General features: G+C 47.7%; 1 protein-coding gene across 1 annotated transcript in view; it reads right to left on the reverse strand.

The window, feature by feature from the left end:
* LOC121545074 (muscleblind-like protein 3) overlaps positions 1 to 13,980 on the reverse strand; it is a 97,008-nt gene that overhangs the window by 62,654 nt on the left and 20,374 nt on the right. The window lies entirely within an intron of this gene.

Here is a 13,980-nt window from a genome sequence, read left to right on the forward strand (position 1 = left end):
GACAATGAAAACAGTAGCAGCGAAATGGGGAAGAAGATTGCAGATACTAAAGACACTACAGTATGGTTTAGAAACCGTGCCGACCAAATGAACAGAGACCGGGAAGGACTTTTTAAAGGGACAGTACACTATTTAGAACACTGCTCAAATGCGCCAAGGAGTCATCATCAAAAGTGTCTGATGACAGTTAAATTAAGTCAATAGCAACGAAAGAAGTCTTCTGTAGCTATTTCATACACTGCCTATAGCTAATTGTTTAAAAACAGAAGTGGTATAGGCTAACTTGTCTTTGTTCAAGGTTAGTAGTCTCCTGTAGCTCAGTTGGTAGAGCATGGCGCTTGCAACGCCAGGGTTGTGGGTTTGTTTCCCACGGGGGGCCAGTATGAAAAATGTATGCACTCACTAACTGTAAGTCGCTCTGGATAAGAGCGTCTGCTAAATGACTAAAATGTAAATGTTTATACATGGACTATTAGCTAGCAAGGAAACAATGTTCTGGTCAGTGTTTCCATGGGAGCCTAATTAGTGGGGCACAGTTAAAAAATTGTATAAAACCAAAGATGGTGGATAAATTATAATATCACACTCAGACCGTTACCATTGAAAAATAAATGGTCAGTTCCCATCTGCTTAATGGGGTGGCTCTTCCATAGACACCAATGCATTAGCAGCTGGGTCTGGTCTGCTTCGTTCATTGACCATATAGGAACCCCCAAAAATTAGGGAGTGGGATGTTTCGCTTCCTCTTCTGTCTCTGATAAAAGCCCTTAAAGGCTCTGCATGGTCAATCCACCATCAAGTGGCAGTACAGCATTTACTGCGATGCAGCCACTGCAGACGTCAGGGCTTTCATGCTTAGCGGAGCAGAGCTGTTGTACTCCTCCGATGCCAGGTATCGTAACCCATAGCCCTCCTTCATTCATATCCATGCCTGGAAAAAATGACGGTTCACCTGGGAAATGTAAGGGATTTCTGATGCAATGCAGCAAATACATTGAGCACAACCCCACTAATTTTGCCACCGACAAGAGCAGGGTGGATTTTGTTGTGTCTCTACTCAAAGGCAAAGCCCTGGATTGGGCCACCACCATATGGACTGCCAACAGCACAGAACTCGGATCCGAGACCCATTTCCACACCCTCTTCAAAGAGGTATTTGATCACTCTCCTTCCGGTCGTCCTATAGGGGACCTCCTCATAGACCTTCAACAAGGACACAATTCAGTTGCCGAGTATGCCCTCGAGTTCCGCACCATGGCTGCAGGGAGTGGATGGAGTGAGGCTGCTTTACTTACCGTCTACCGAAGAGGGCTCAACAGGGAACTTCAGGCGGAGCTGGCCTGTAGAGGTGACCTTAAGGATTTAAATCAAAACATTCCTATCTCCATCGACCACCTCATCGCCAACCGCCAATGAACTCTGCCACCCAAGAACCCGAAACCTTCTCTTTCCATGATTCCATCATCCCGTCCGAGTCTTCCAGAGCCCATGCAGTTGGGTCATGCTACTCTCCCATGTATCGAACGTCAAAGGCGGATCCAAGAAGGGCTCTGCCTATACTGTGGAGGGAAAGATAATTTACTCAGCCAATGCCCTGTTCGCCCCCCACGGAGAGATATGAAGGGTCCCTCCGCTGCCATGCAGGTAGGTGGGTCCATATTTCTAAATACCTCCCAGAAGCAATTCTCCATTCCAGTATTGATAACCGTGAAGGGGGTTACGAAGTACATAGAGGGCTTGATAGATTCGGGAGCAGCAGGTCGTTTTATCGATCACCAGCTAGTACAAGAGCTTGACATCAATCTAACACCTGTCACCCCTCCTTAAGGATTAACACCCTAGACGGGCAGCCATTGGGCACGGGCTTCATTACGCACCTGACACAAAGCGTTACCCTCCAGATTGGAGTCTTCCACACTGAAACCATTCAAATCATGGAACTCTCATCCCCCAAACAGCCACTCATCCTCGGACACCCCTGGCTTTGTCGTCACGAAAATGCCATCTCGTGGCGACAAGGTGAACTAATGTCCTGGTCTTCTACCTGCTTCACCAGTTGTGTCAGCCTACCCTGCAGAGCCACCACCATTGAGGACTCTGCCTCTGCAGTGCCACCCACCATACCATCTGAATACGCCCAGTACAGCAACGTCTTCAGCAAAATCAAGGCCTCCACTCTGTCACCACATCGCCCAGGGGACTGTGCTATTGACTTACTCCCTGGAGTGTCCCCACCGAAGGGCCGTGTTTACCCCCTATCTATCCCGGAAAATGAGGCAATGGAGAACTACATTGATGAAGCGCTCGAAAAAGGTTTAATTCGTCCTTCTTCTTCCCCGGCTGCGTCCAGCTTCATCTTCGTTGGATAAAAGGATGGTGGTCTTAATCCATGTATTGATTACCGTTCCCTGAATGACGTTACGGTCAAGAACCGTTTCCCTCTTCCTCTGATCCCAGCGACCCTTGAACAAGTGGGCCACGCCAGCATCTATACAAAACTCGACCTGCGGAGTGCTTATAACCTTGTCCGTATACGTGAAGGCGACGAATGGAAGACGGCCTTCATCACCGCATGAGGGCACTACGAATACCTGGTCATGCCCTACGGCCTTACTAACGCCCCCGCCGTCTTCCAATCCTTTATGAACGAGGTTTTCCAGGATATGATCAACCGCTTTCTCATCGTCTACATTGATGAAATCCTGATTTACTCCCACTCCCTGAAGGAACACATACAGCATGTACAAAGGGTTCTTCAATGGCTCCTTGACCATAACCTTTATGTGAAGACTGAAAAGAGCACCATCCATGTAACCTCAGCAAACTTCCTCGGTTTCGTACTGACACCTGGAGGGGTCAGCATGGATGAGAACAAAGTCACCGCCGTCAGTAACTGGCCCAAACCCACCACCGTTAAGAAACTCCAACGTTTCATTGGGTTCTCCAACTTCTATCGCCGGTTCATTCGGAACTTCAGTTCTACTGCCGCTCCTCTCACTGCCCTTACCAGCCAAAAGACCCGGACCCTTCAATGGACTGATACCGCATTGACTGCTTTCAACACCTTGAAACGCCTCTTCACCTCAGCTCCTGTCCTTCGCCAAACTGATCCAACCCTCCCTTTCACACTGGAGGTGGATGCATCCGAAGTAGGAGTAGGAGTCATACTCTGTCAGCGGGTGGGAACACCTCCAAAATCACATCCTTGTGCCTTCTTCTCCAGGAAGTTATCCCCCGCTGAGAGGAATTACGATGTGGGGAACAGAGAACTCCTCGCCATCAAGCTGGCCCTCGAGGAGTGGCACCACTGGTTGGTGGGCGCACAACCTCCCTTTCTCGTCCTAACAGATCATCATAATCTGGAATATATCAGAGGGGCCAAGAGGTTAAACTCCAGACAAGCCCGCTGAGCTCTCTTCGTCACACGCTTCCATTTCCATGTTACTTACATCCCTGGAAAGAAAAACGTAAAAGCTTATGCTCTCTCCCGTCAGTTTGACCTTCCGACCAGTAACTCAGACCCTACACCCATTCTTCCTTCCTCTTGCATTATGGGACCGGTACAGTGGGAGGTTCACTCTGCCATACAAGAAGCCCTAACCTCAGACCCGGCTCCTCCTGAGACACCAGCTGGGAAGAGTTACATAGCAGCAGCTGTTAGACCCCAACTGATGCAATGGTGTCACACGTTCTTGGGGTCAGAACATTCAGGCCATCCTTGATTCCAAACGCAGAATGTTGGGTCAGTCCACGACCGTGTCGAACCAGCCTGCCGGACCTCGCCCGCTAGGTAGGCGGCCGTCTCTGCTCCCCCGCCCACCCACTCCACCCTCCGGTGCCATTGGCATCCGACCGTAAGACGCTACAGAGGGTAGTGCGTATAACCCAGTACATCACTGGGGCCAAGCTTCCTGCTATCAAGGACCTATATACTAAGCGGTGTCAGAGGAAGGCCCAAAAAACTGTCAAAGACTACAGTCACCCAAGTCATAGACTGTTCTCTCTGCTACCACAAGGCAAGCTGTACCGGAGCGCCAAGTCTAGGTCCAAAAGGCTCCTTAACCCCCAAGCCATGAGACTGCTGAACAATTAATCAAATGGCCACCCGGACTATCTACACTGTTGCTACTCGCTGTTTATTATCTATGCATAGTCACTTTACCTACCTAGAGTACCAGTCAAAAGTTTGGAAACACCTACTCAGGCTACAGAAAAATGGCTACTATAATGCAAAGGAGATCGGAATGTCATTAACCATAATGACAACACACTAAGCAACAGGGAGGAATTCCCTCCTTGTACAATACCATCTGTGAGAGAGAGAGGGGGGGAGAGAGGGGGGAGGGAGGGAGAGGGGGGGAGGGAGGGAGGAGGACGAGAGAGAGGGGGAGAGGGGGGAGAGAGAGAGAGAGAGAGAGAGAGAGAGAGAGAGAGAGAGAGAGAGAGAGAGAGAGAGGGAGGGAGGATCACAACATGCTGTGTCCCTTTCAGTCAGTCAACTTCGGTACAACATACCAAGGTTATTATAGTAACTGCAAATCTGGGACTTCGCTCAACAGACATAGAGACACTGATGAGGGAAGCAGAGTCTTTTGTACTTCAGCAAATCAGAGAGTACAGCTATGGTGCAGCAGGACCCCAGGAAGATGCCAGCACAATGAATCAGGAAAGCTTGAAAACCCCATGAAATGTTGTCCAAAGTTTAGAAGATATGTTTATTTATTTTAGTTAGTTTTGAAGCCAACAATAATAGTTAAGTATAGTTTTAGTTTTTTTTATTCAGTTTACAAAAAAAAAAAAAATGAAATCTGTTTTTATTTTACTTTCAGTGTCACGATCGTCGTAGGAGTGAGTAGACCAAGGCGCAGCGTGTGAAACAAACATGACTTTAATTAGTTAAAGTATACAAAACAAAACACGACTCGTGAAGTCCACGGTAAACAAATACCGACACGGAACAAAAACCCACAAACACAAAGTGAAACACAGACAGTTAAATATGGCTCCCAATCAGAGACAACCAGCACACAGCTGACACTCGTTGCCTCTGATTGGGAGTCACTCAGTTAAACATAGAAATAAACAACCTAGAACACCCAACAAAGAAACAGAACACATAGAATGAACACACCCTGGCTCAACATAATGAGTCCCAGAGCCAGGGTGTGACAGTACTCCCCCCTAAAGGCGCGGACTGCGACCGCGCCTCAACAAAACCCAAACATGGGAGGGCTGGGTGGGCATTCCTCCTCGGAGGCGGCTCCGGCTCCGGGCTTGACCACCACCCTTCCATAATTCCCCCGTAGCGCCCCTGGTCCGGTCTGACCCCGCTGGCTGGATCTGGACTGGACATCGACGGAGCGGATTGCTTACGCTCCGTTGTGGAGCAGCTGACCGGTACCTGATCAGGCACCGGACTGACGACGCGCACCCCTGGCTTGGCGCGTGAGGCAGGAACGGACCGGACCTGGCTGACGATGCGCCCCCTGGCTTGGTGCGTGGAGCAGCAACGGACCGGACCGGGCTGGCGATACGCACCCCTGGCTTGGTGCGTGGAGCCGAACGGCCTCACCCGGACTGACGACTCGCACCCTTGGCTTGGTGCGTGGAGCAGCGACGGGCCGGACCTGGCTGACGACTCGCACCCCGGGCTTGGTGCGAGTAGCAGGAACGGGCTGAACCAGGCTGACGACTCGCACCCCTGACTTGGTGCAAGTGGCAGGAACGGGCTGAACCAGGCTGACGACTCGCACCCCTGACTTGGTGCGAGTGGCAGGAACGGGCTGGACCAGGCTGACGACTCGCACCCCTGGCTTGGTGCGAGTGGCAGGAACGGGCTGAACCAGGCTGACGACTCGCACCCCTGGCTTGGTGCGTGGAGCAGGGACAGGCCGGGCTGGGCTGGCGACGCACCCCGTAGGCTTGGTGCGTGGAGCAGGGACAGGCCGGGCTGGGCTGGCGACGCACACCGTAGGCTTGGTGCATGGAGCAGGAACAGGCCGGGCTGGGCTGTCGACGCACACCGTAGGCTTGGTGCGTGGAGCAGGAACAGGCCGGGCTGGGCTGGCGACGCACACCGTAGGTTTGGTGCGAGTGGCAGGAACAGGCCGGGTCGGGCTGGCGACGCACACCGTAGGCTTGGTGCGTGGAGCAGGAACAGGCCGAACCGTACTGGGAACACACACCACTGGCCTTCAACGGGGATCAGGAACGGGCCGGACCGGACTGGCAATACACCTCAGTACCTCTCGCCGTGCCTCTACAACTTCCTTCCCTCCTCTCGCCAATGGCTCCCGTAACCCGGTGGCCTTCTCTCCTCGTCTCCCATTTCGCCCTGTGGCAGCCTCCTGCTGCCCAGTCGCCCATGCCGTGTGCCCCCCCCTAAACATTTCTTGGGGTTGCCTCTCGCCTGTCCGACGTTGACCCGTTTGGCGCCGCTGCTCCTCTCCTGCCTGGGTCTCCCCCTTTATCGCCCTCCGGTACCGGACGGCCTCCTCCTCAGTAATCTGCCCCCAACCGAGGAGGACATCCACAAGAGTCACCTCCTGCGTGTGTTCCTGGACACGCTGCTTGGTCCTGGTATGGTGGGTTTTTCTGTCACGATCGTCGTAGGAGTGAGTAGACCAAGGCGCAGCGTGTGAAACAAACATGACTTTAATTAGTTAAAGTATACAAAACAAAACACGACTCGTGAAGTCCACGGTAAACAAATACCGACACGGAACAAAAACCCACAAACACAAAGTGAAACACAGACAGTTAAATATGGCTCCCAATCAGAGACAACCAGCACACAGCTGACACTCGTTGCCTCTGATTGGGAGTCACTCAGTTAAACATAGAAATAAACAACCTAGAACACCCAACAAAGAAACAGAACACATAGAATGAACACACCCTGGCTCAACATAATGAGTCCCAGAGCCAGGGTGTGACATTCAGTTTTCGTTTACTATAATAACCTTGCTGGGCGGGACTTCCAACTTCATTGGCTGATTCCTCCTGATGACCCGGTTGGCATGACCTAATAACCCGACTGGAGTCATGACAGCCGGGTCATCAGGAGGGATCAGCCAATGAATTTGACTCGTGAAGAAGAAAATTGACTGTTTCAACATGCCCATGCTCTCACAGACACCATCAAGACACAGATACAGAGATGTTATGTCTATCCAAGTCTATGGTCCAGGCCCATCACCTTATGTATTACTGTCCCCCAGTGGCAAGAAGTGACATCCCTAACAAACTATTGGCCTACAAATCATAAATGGCTCCTAGCCTCCCACGCATAGGCTACTTTCTGTTCCTAACACTAAAACTAAAACTGAAACTAAATAATATGAAAACGAAATATACATGTTTTTACCAAATAAAAACTATTAAATAAAGTCTGAAAACTAACTGAAACTAAACTGAATTGCAAAAATAAAATAAAAAGCTAATAGAAATTAAAATGTATATTAAATTTTAAAAAACTATAAAAACCTTGTCAAATACTATGTGGAGTCGCACTCTCACAACTTCAGTTAAAGGATCTATAGTTGAAGTCGGAAGTTTACATACACCTTAGCCAAATACATTTAAACTCAGTTTTTCACAATTCCTGACATTTAATCCTAGTAAAAATTCCCTGTCTGAGGTCAGTTAGGATCACCACTTTATTTTAAGAATGTGAAATGTCAGAATAATAGTAGAGAGAATGATTTATTTCAGCTTTTATTTCTTTCATCACATTCCCAGTGGATCAGAAGTTTACATACACTCAATTAGTATTTGGTAGCATTGCCTTTAAATTGTTTAACTTTGGTCAATTGTTTCAGGTAGCCTTCCACAAGCTTCCCACAATAAGTTGGGTGAATTTTGGCCCATTCCTCCTGACAGAGCTGGTGTAACTGAGTCAGGTTTGTAGGCCTCCTTGCTCGCACACGCTTTTTCAGTTCTGCCCACAATTTTTCTATAGGATTGAGGTCAGGGCTTTGTGATTGCCACTCCAATACCTTGACTTTGTTGTCCTTAAGCCATTTTGCCACAACTTTGGAAGTATGCTTTGGGTCATTGTCCATTTGGATGACCCATTTGCGACCAAGCTTTAAACTTCCTGACTGATGTCTTGAGATGTTGCTTAAATATATCCACATAATTTTCCTTCCTCATGATGCCATCTATTTTGTGAAGTGCACCAGTCCCTCCTGCAGCAAAGCACCACCACAGCATGATGCTGCCACCCCCGTGCTTCACGGTTGGGATAGTGTTTCTTCGGCTTGCAAGCGTTCCCCTTTTTCCTCCAAACATAATGATGGTCATTATGGCCAAACAGTTCTATTTTTGTTTAATCAGACCAGAGGACATTTCTCCAAAAAGTATGATCTTTGTGCCCATGTGCAGTTGCAAACCGTAGTCTGGCTTTTTTATGGCGGTTTTGGAGCAGTGGCTTCTTCCTTGCTGAGCGGCCTTTCAGGTTATGTCGATATAGGACTTGTTTTACTGTGGATATGGATACTTTTGTACCTGTTTCCTCTAGCATCTTCACAAGGTCCTTTGCTGTTGTTCTGGGATTGATTTCCACTTTTCGCACCAAAGTACGTTCATCTCTAGGAGACAGAATGCATCTCCTTTCTGAGCGGTATGATGGCTGCGTGGTCCCATGGTGTTCATACTTGTGTACTATTGTTTGTACAGATGAACGTGTTACCTTCAGGTGTTTGGACATTTCTCCCAAGGATGAACCAGACTTGTGGAGGTCTACAAAAAATGTTCTGAGCTCTTGGCTGATTTCTTTTGATTTTCTCATGATGTCAAGCAAAGAGGCACTGAGTTTGAAGGTAGGCCTTGAAATTCATCCACAGGTACACCTCCAATTGACTCAAATTATTTAAATTAGCATCTCAGAAGCTTCTAAAGCCATGACATCCTTTTCTGGAATTTTCCAAGCTGTTTAATGGCACAGTCAACTTAGTGTATGTAAACTTCTGACCCACTGGAATTGTGATACAGTGAATTATAAGTTAAACAATCTGTCTGTAAACAATTGTTGGAAAAATTACTGTCATGCACAAAGTAGATGTCCTAACCGACTTGCCAAAACTATAGTTTGTTAACAATAAATTGTGGAGTGGTTGAAAAACGAGTTTTAATGACTCCAACCTAAGTGTATGTAAACTCCCGACTTCAACTGTGTTGGTCCCCTGTTTAATGAGCTGAATGTTAATTTCTCTACCATATGCCACCTCCAACGTTGTTTTAGAGAATTTGGCAGTACGACCAACCGGCCTCACAACCGCAGACCAGGTGTGACCACATCAGCCCAGGACCTCCACATCCGGCTTCTTCACCTGCGAGATCGTCTGATACCAGCCAACTGGACAGCTGATAAAACTTAGGAGTATTTCTGTCTGTAATAAAGCCCTTTTGTGGGGGAAAAAATCATTCAGATTGGCTGGGCCCTGCTCCCCAGTGGGTGGTTCAGGTTTTTAATTTAAAAATATATATATTTTCTGGGGGAGGGGAGCTCAAGGTGAGGAGGGGGATAATTTAAGATACTGTTGGAAGAGCCCTAGCTTCAGGGGGAAACTGGTTCCACCATTGGGGTGCCAGGACAGAGAAGAGCTTGGACAAGGCCAAGAGACCTGAGGTGGCAGAATGGAGTGCTTGGGTTGGGGTGTAGAGTTTGAGCATAGCCTGAAGGTATGGAGGGGCAGTTCCTCTTGCTATTCCGTAGGTAAGCACCATGGTCTTGTAGTGGATACGAGCTTCGACTGGAAGCCAGGGGAGTGTGCGGAGAAGAGGGGTGACATTAGAGAACTTGGGAGACAAATAATTAGAACACGAGACTGTCTAACGTTGCACCAACAAAACTGTCCCTTAGTGGTAGAGTGTGCTCACCCCCTGGACATTTTGTGCTGAAGTTTGCATTGTTCTGATACATTTCCTAATCACAAACAATTCATTTCTTTCTTCATTCTTCAGATTGCGGCTTGGCTGTAGCAATAATTAAGATGGCTAACGTGACCGAAACAATGAAGGCTAGCAAGGCGGGTTCGGGTTCACGACCATGCCCCACTGAAATAAAAGATACTCACGTTTGTCTTGTATGTCTCGGCGCATGCTCAGGCTACTCTCGCTCGAATCAGTTTGTGTGCGAGACTAGGGGACAGCAGGCACTGTTCCCCTAATAGTCAGAGGCACAGGTTCTCTTGACAATCGTGTAGCATTCTTTAGGGGGCTTCGTGATTCCGATAGTCACTACCACAATTGGGTGCCCAAACCTCAGCTGAGTCTGAGTTGCGGGACATGGAGATCAATTGGGTCGTTGGTCTGGTCGATTGTCTCCCGGCTTCTGTGCACTGTGTCGCCAGTTACGGGAGGCTACTTGAAGAGAGAGGGCGACCAGGTTCTGTGGGTATTCCCCCCCCTGCCTATGTCTGCCTTGGTTATGGTCCAGGTCCCACCTCTTCCCATATGGGTCCGGGTACCACCTTGGGGATCCGGTCCTACGTAGATCCTTCCCTATGTAGCATAGTGTGCTAGCCAGGTTAGCTAACTCGTGGAGGCGAGCTAGCTACTTCTAGCTATTCAGGCTTCCTAACGGTTGAATTGCTTGGGTAGCTCTCTTGTTTAGTATACTTAACTAGCGTTAAGTCGCTTGGTTATTCGGAACGGACCGTGCTGAGGTCAAAGTGGCTAGCTAATCTAGCTTAGACTAGAAGCCTCATCATGGCTAACGTCAGCTAGCATGCATAGAAAGGTGGAGGTCTATGTTTCATGATTAACTCATGGTGTGATTGTGGTAACGTACAGGAACTCAAGTCCTTTTGTTCTCCCGATATGGAATACCTCACCATCAAAGGCCGACCGCATTACCTCCCGTGTATACCCCCCCAAGCCAACACTGTGACGGCTCTCAAGGAACTACACTGGACCTTGTGCAAACTGGAAACCGCATATCCTGAGGCCGCATTTATTATAGCTGAGGACTTTAATAAAGGAAATCTGAGGAAAACGCTACCGAAGTTTTATCAACACATCCCTGTGCTACTCGCTCATCAAGCACTCTTGACCATTGCTACTCCCCCTTCCGGCATGGCTACAAGGCCCTGCTCGCCATCTCTTCGGCAAATTAGATCACGCCTCCATTTTGTTCCTCCCCTCCTATAGCCAGAAACTTAAACAGGAAGTACCTGTGGTAAGGACTGTTCAACGTTGGTCTGACCAATTGGAATTTATGCATCAAGATTGTTTTGATCACGCGGACTGGGAAATGTTCTGGGCTGCTTCTGAGAATAGTATTGATGTATACACTGACTCGGTGACTGAGTTCATCAGGAAGTGCATAAAGGATATTGTTCCCAATGTGACGATTACATCTAATTCAAACAAAAAACCGTGGATAGATTGCAGCATTCGCGCAAAACTGAAAGTGCAAACCAATTAATTTATCCACAGCAAGGTGACTGGGAACATGGACATTTACAAACAGACCAGCTATGCCCTCCGAAAGAGGCAAAACGACAGTACAGGGACAAAGTGGAGTCGCAGTTCAATGGCTCAGATATGAGACATATGTGGCAGGAACTCTAGACAATCACGGATTATAAAGGGAAAGCAAGCCATGCCCGGACAAGCTAAACACCTTCTTCACCCACTTTGAGGAAAACACAGAGCCGCCGTCGCGGGCCACCGCCACTCACAAGGACTGTGAGCTCTTGTTCTCCGTGGTCGATGTGAGTAAGACATTTAAGTGTGTTAACACTCGCAAGGCTGCCGGCCCAGACGGCATCCCAAGCCGCGTCCTCAGAGCATGTGTTAACCAGCTGGCTAGAGTGTTAACAAACATATTCAATCTGTCCCTATCCCAGTCTGTTCTCCTCACTGCTTCAAGATGTCCACCATTGTTCCTGTACCCAAGAAAGTGAAAGTAACTGAACTAAATGTGTTATGAATTCTCTGCCGATGACTGTTATCAGCACCTCACAACCCTGAGCTGCACATTCTACTTCCTATCCCCCACTCCACTCCCCAGCCTGAGAGTCTAGTGGGTACCATAAACCTGCCTCTCAAACTCTCCCTGACCTGTGTGACCTGTGCCCTGATATGTTGCTAGGTATGTTACTAGGGAGCTGGACATCTTCCCATCCTCTTGACTATACAGGTCACACAATACTTGCATATCTCTGGACTTGTGGGATGGTGTGCGTGCCCAAAATCCAGTACCATTCCACTACCTTTCCCACTTTTCGTTCCCATGTGCATCCCCATATTCATCTTCCTCAGTGTGTTTAAATAAAGTTTCTGTGTGTTTACTCTTGGGCTACTTTATTCCACTCTAACCAGGGGTGGTGTCAGTGAGTCACAAACCAGTAAAATACATAGAGCTTTCAAAGGCTAGTTAAGGATCATATCACCTCCACCTTACCCGACACCATAGACCCACTACAATTTGCATACCGCCCCAACAGATCCATGGATGACGCAATCGCCATCGCACAGCACACTGCCCCATCCGATCTGGACAAGAGGAATCCCTACTGTATGTGATATCAGCAGAGAGGTATATTTTTTGGGTGATATCAATATTGACTGACTTTCATCAAGCTGCCCACTCAAGAAAAAGCTTCAAACTGTAACCAGTGTCTGCAACCTGGTTCAGGTTATCAGTCAATCTACCAGGGTAGTTACAAACAGCACAGGAATGAAATCATCAACTGCTTTAAAGCAGTATCTAAATCCATAGGATGTAGTGATCACAAAATAGTAGCCATATCTAGGAAAACCAAAGTTCCAAAGGCTGGGCCTAATATAGTGTATAAGAGGTCATACAATACGTTTTGTAGTGGCTCTTATGTTGATGATGTAAAGAATATTTGCTGGGCTGTGGTGTGTAATGAGTAGCAACCAGACGCTGCACTTGACACATTTATGAAATTGCTTATTCCAGTTACTAATAAGCATGCACCCTTAAGAAATGACTATAAAAACTGTTAAATCCCCTTGAGGATTAGAAAAATTGTATGGTTGAGAGGGATGAGGCAAAAGGTATGGCAAATAAGTCTGGCAGCACAACCGATTGGCAAACGTACTGCAAATTGAGAAATCATGTGACTAAACTAAATTAAAAGAAGAAGAAACTATACTATGAAACAAAAATAAATGATATAAAGAATGATAGTAAAAAGCTTTGGAGCACCTTAAATTAAATGTTGGGCAAAAAGGCAAACTCAGCTCCATCATTAATTGAATCAGATGGCTCATTCATCACAAAACCATTGATATTACCATGTACTTTAATGATTTTTTCTTTGGCAAGATTAGCAAACTTAGGCATGACATGCCTGCAACAAATGCTGAGACTACACATCAATTTACATTTTAGTCATTTAGCAGACGCTCTTATCCAGAGCGACTTACAGTTAGTGAGTGCATACATTTTTTTGTGTTTGTTTCATACTGGCCCGCGTGGGAATCGAACCCACAACCCTGGCATTGCAAATGCCATGCTCTACCAACTGAGCTACATCCCTGCCGGCGATTCCCTCCCCTACCCTGGACGACGCTTGGCCAATTGTGCACCACCCCATGGGTCTCCCGGTCGCGGCCGGCTACGACAGAGCCTGGATTCGAACCAGGATCTCTAGTGGCACAGTTAGCACTGCGATGCAGTGCCTTAGACCACTGCGCCACTCGGGAGATATATCCAAGTATATCTGACCATATGGAAAATTACTGAGGATAATAGTGGACGATATTGCCACTCCTATTTGCCATATATTCAATTTAAGCCTACTAGAAAGTGTGTGCCCTCAGGCCTGAAGGGAAGAAAAAGTAATTCCGCTACCTAAGAATACAAAAAGCCCCCTTTACTGGCTCAAATAGCCAACCAATCAGCCTGTTACCAACCCTTAGTAAACTTTTGGAAAAAATTGTTTGACCAGATACAAGGCTATTTTACACTAAACAAATTGACAACAGACTTTCAGCACACTT

The sequence above is a fragment of the Coregonus clupeaformis genome, chromosome 3 (assembly GCF_020615455.1).
Source record: "Coregonus clupeaformis isolate EN_2021a chromosome 3, ASM2061545v1, whole genome shotgun sequence".
Lineage (NCBI taxonomy): Eukaryota > Metazoa > Chordata > Actinopteri > Salmoniformes > Salmonidae > Coregonus > Coregonus clupeaformis.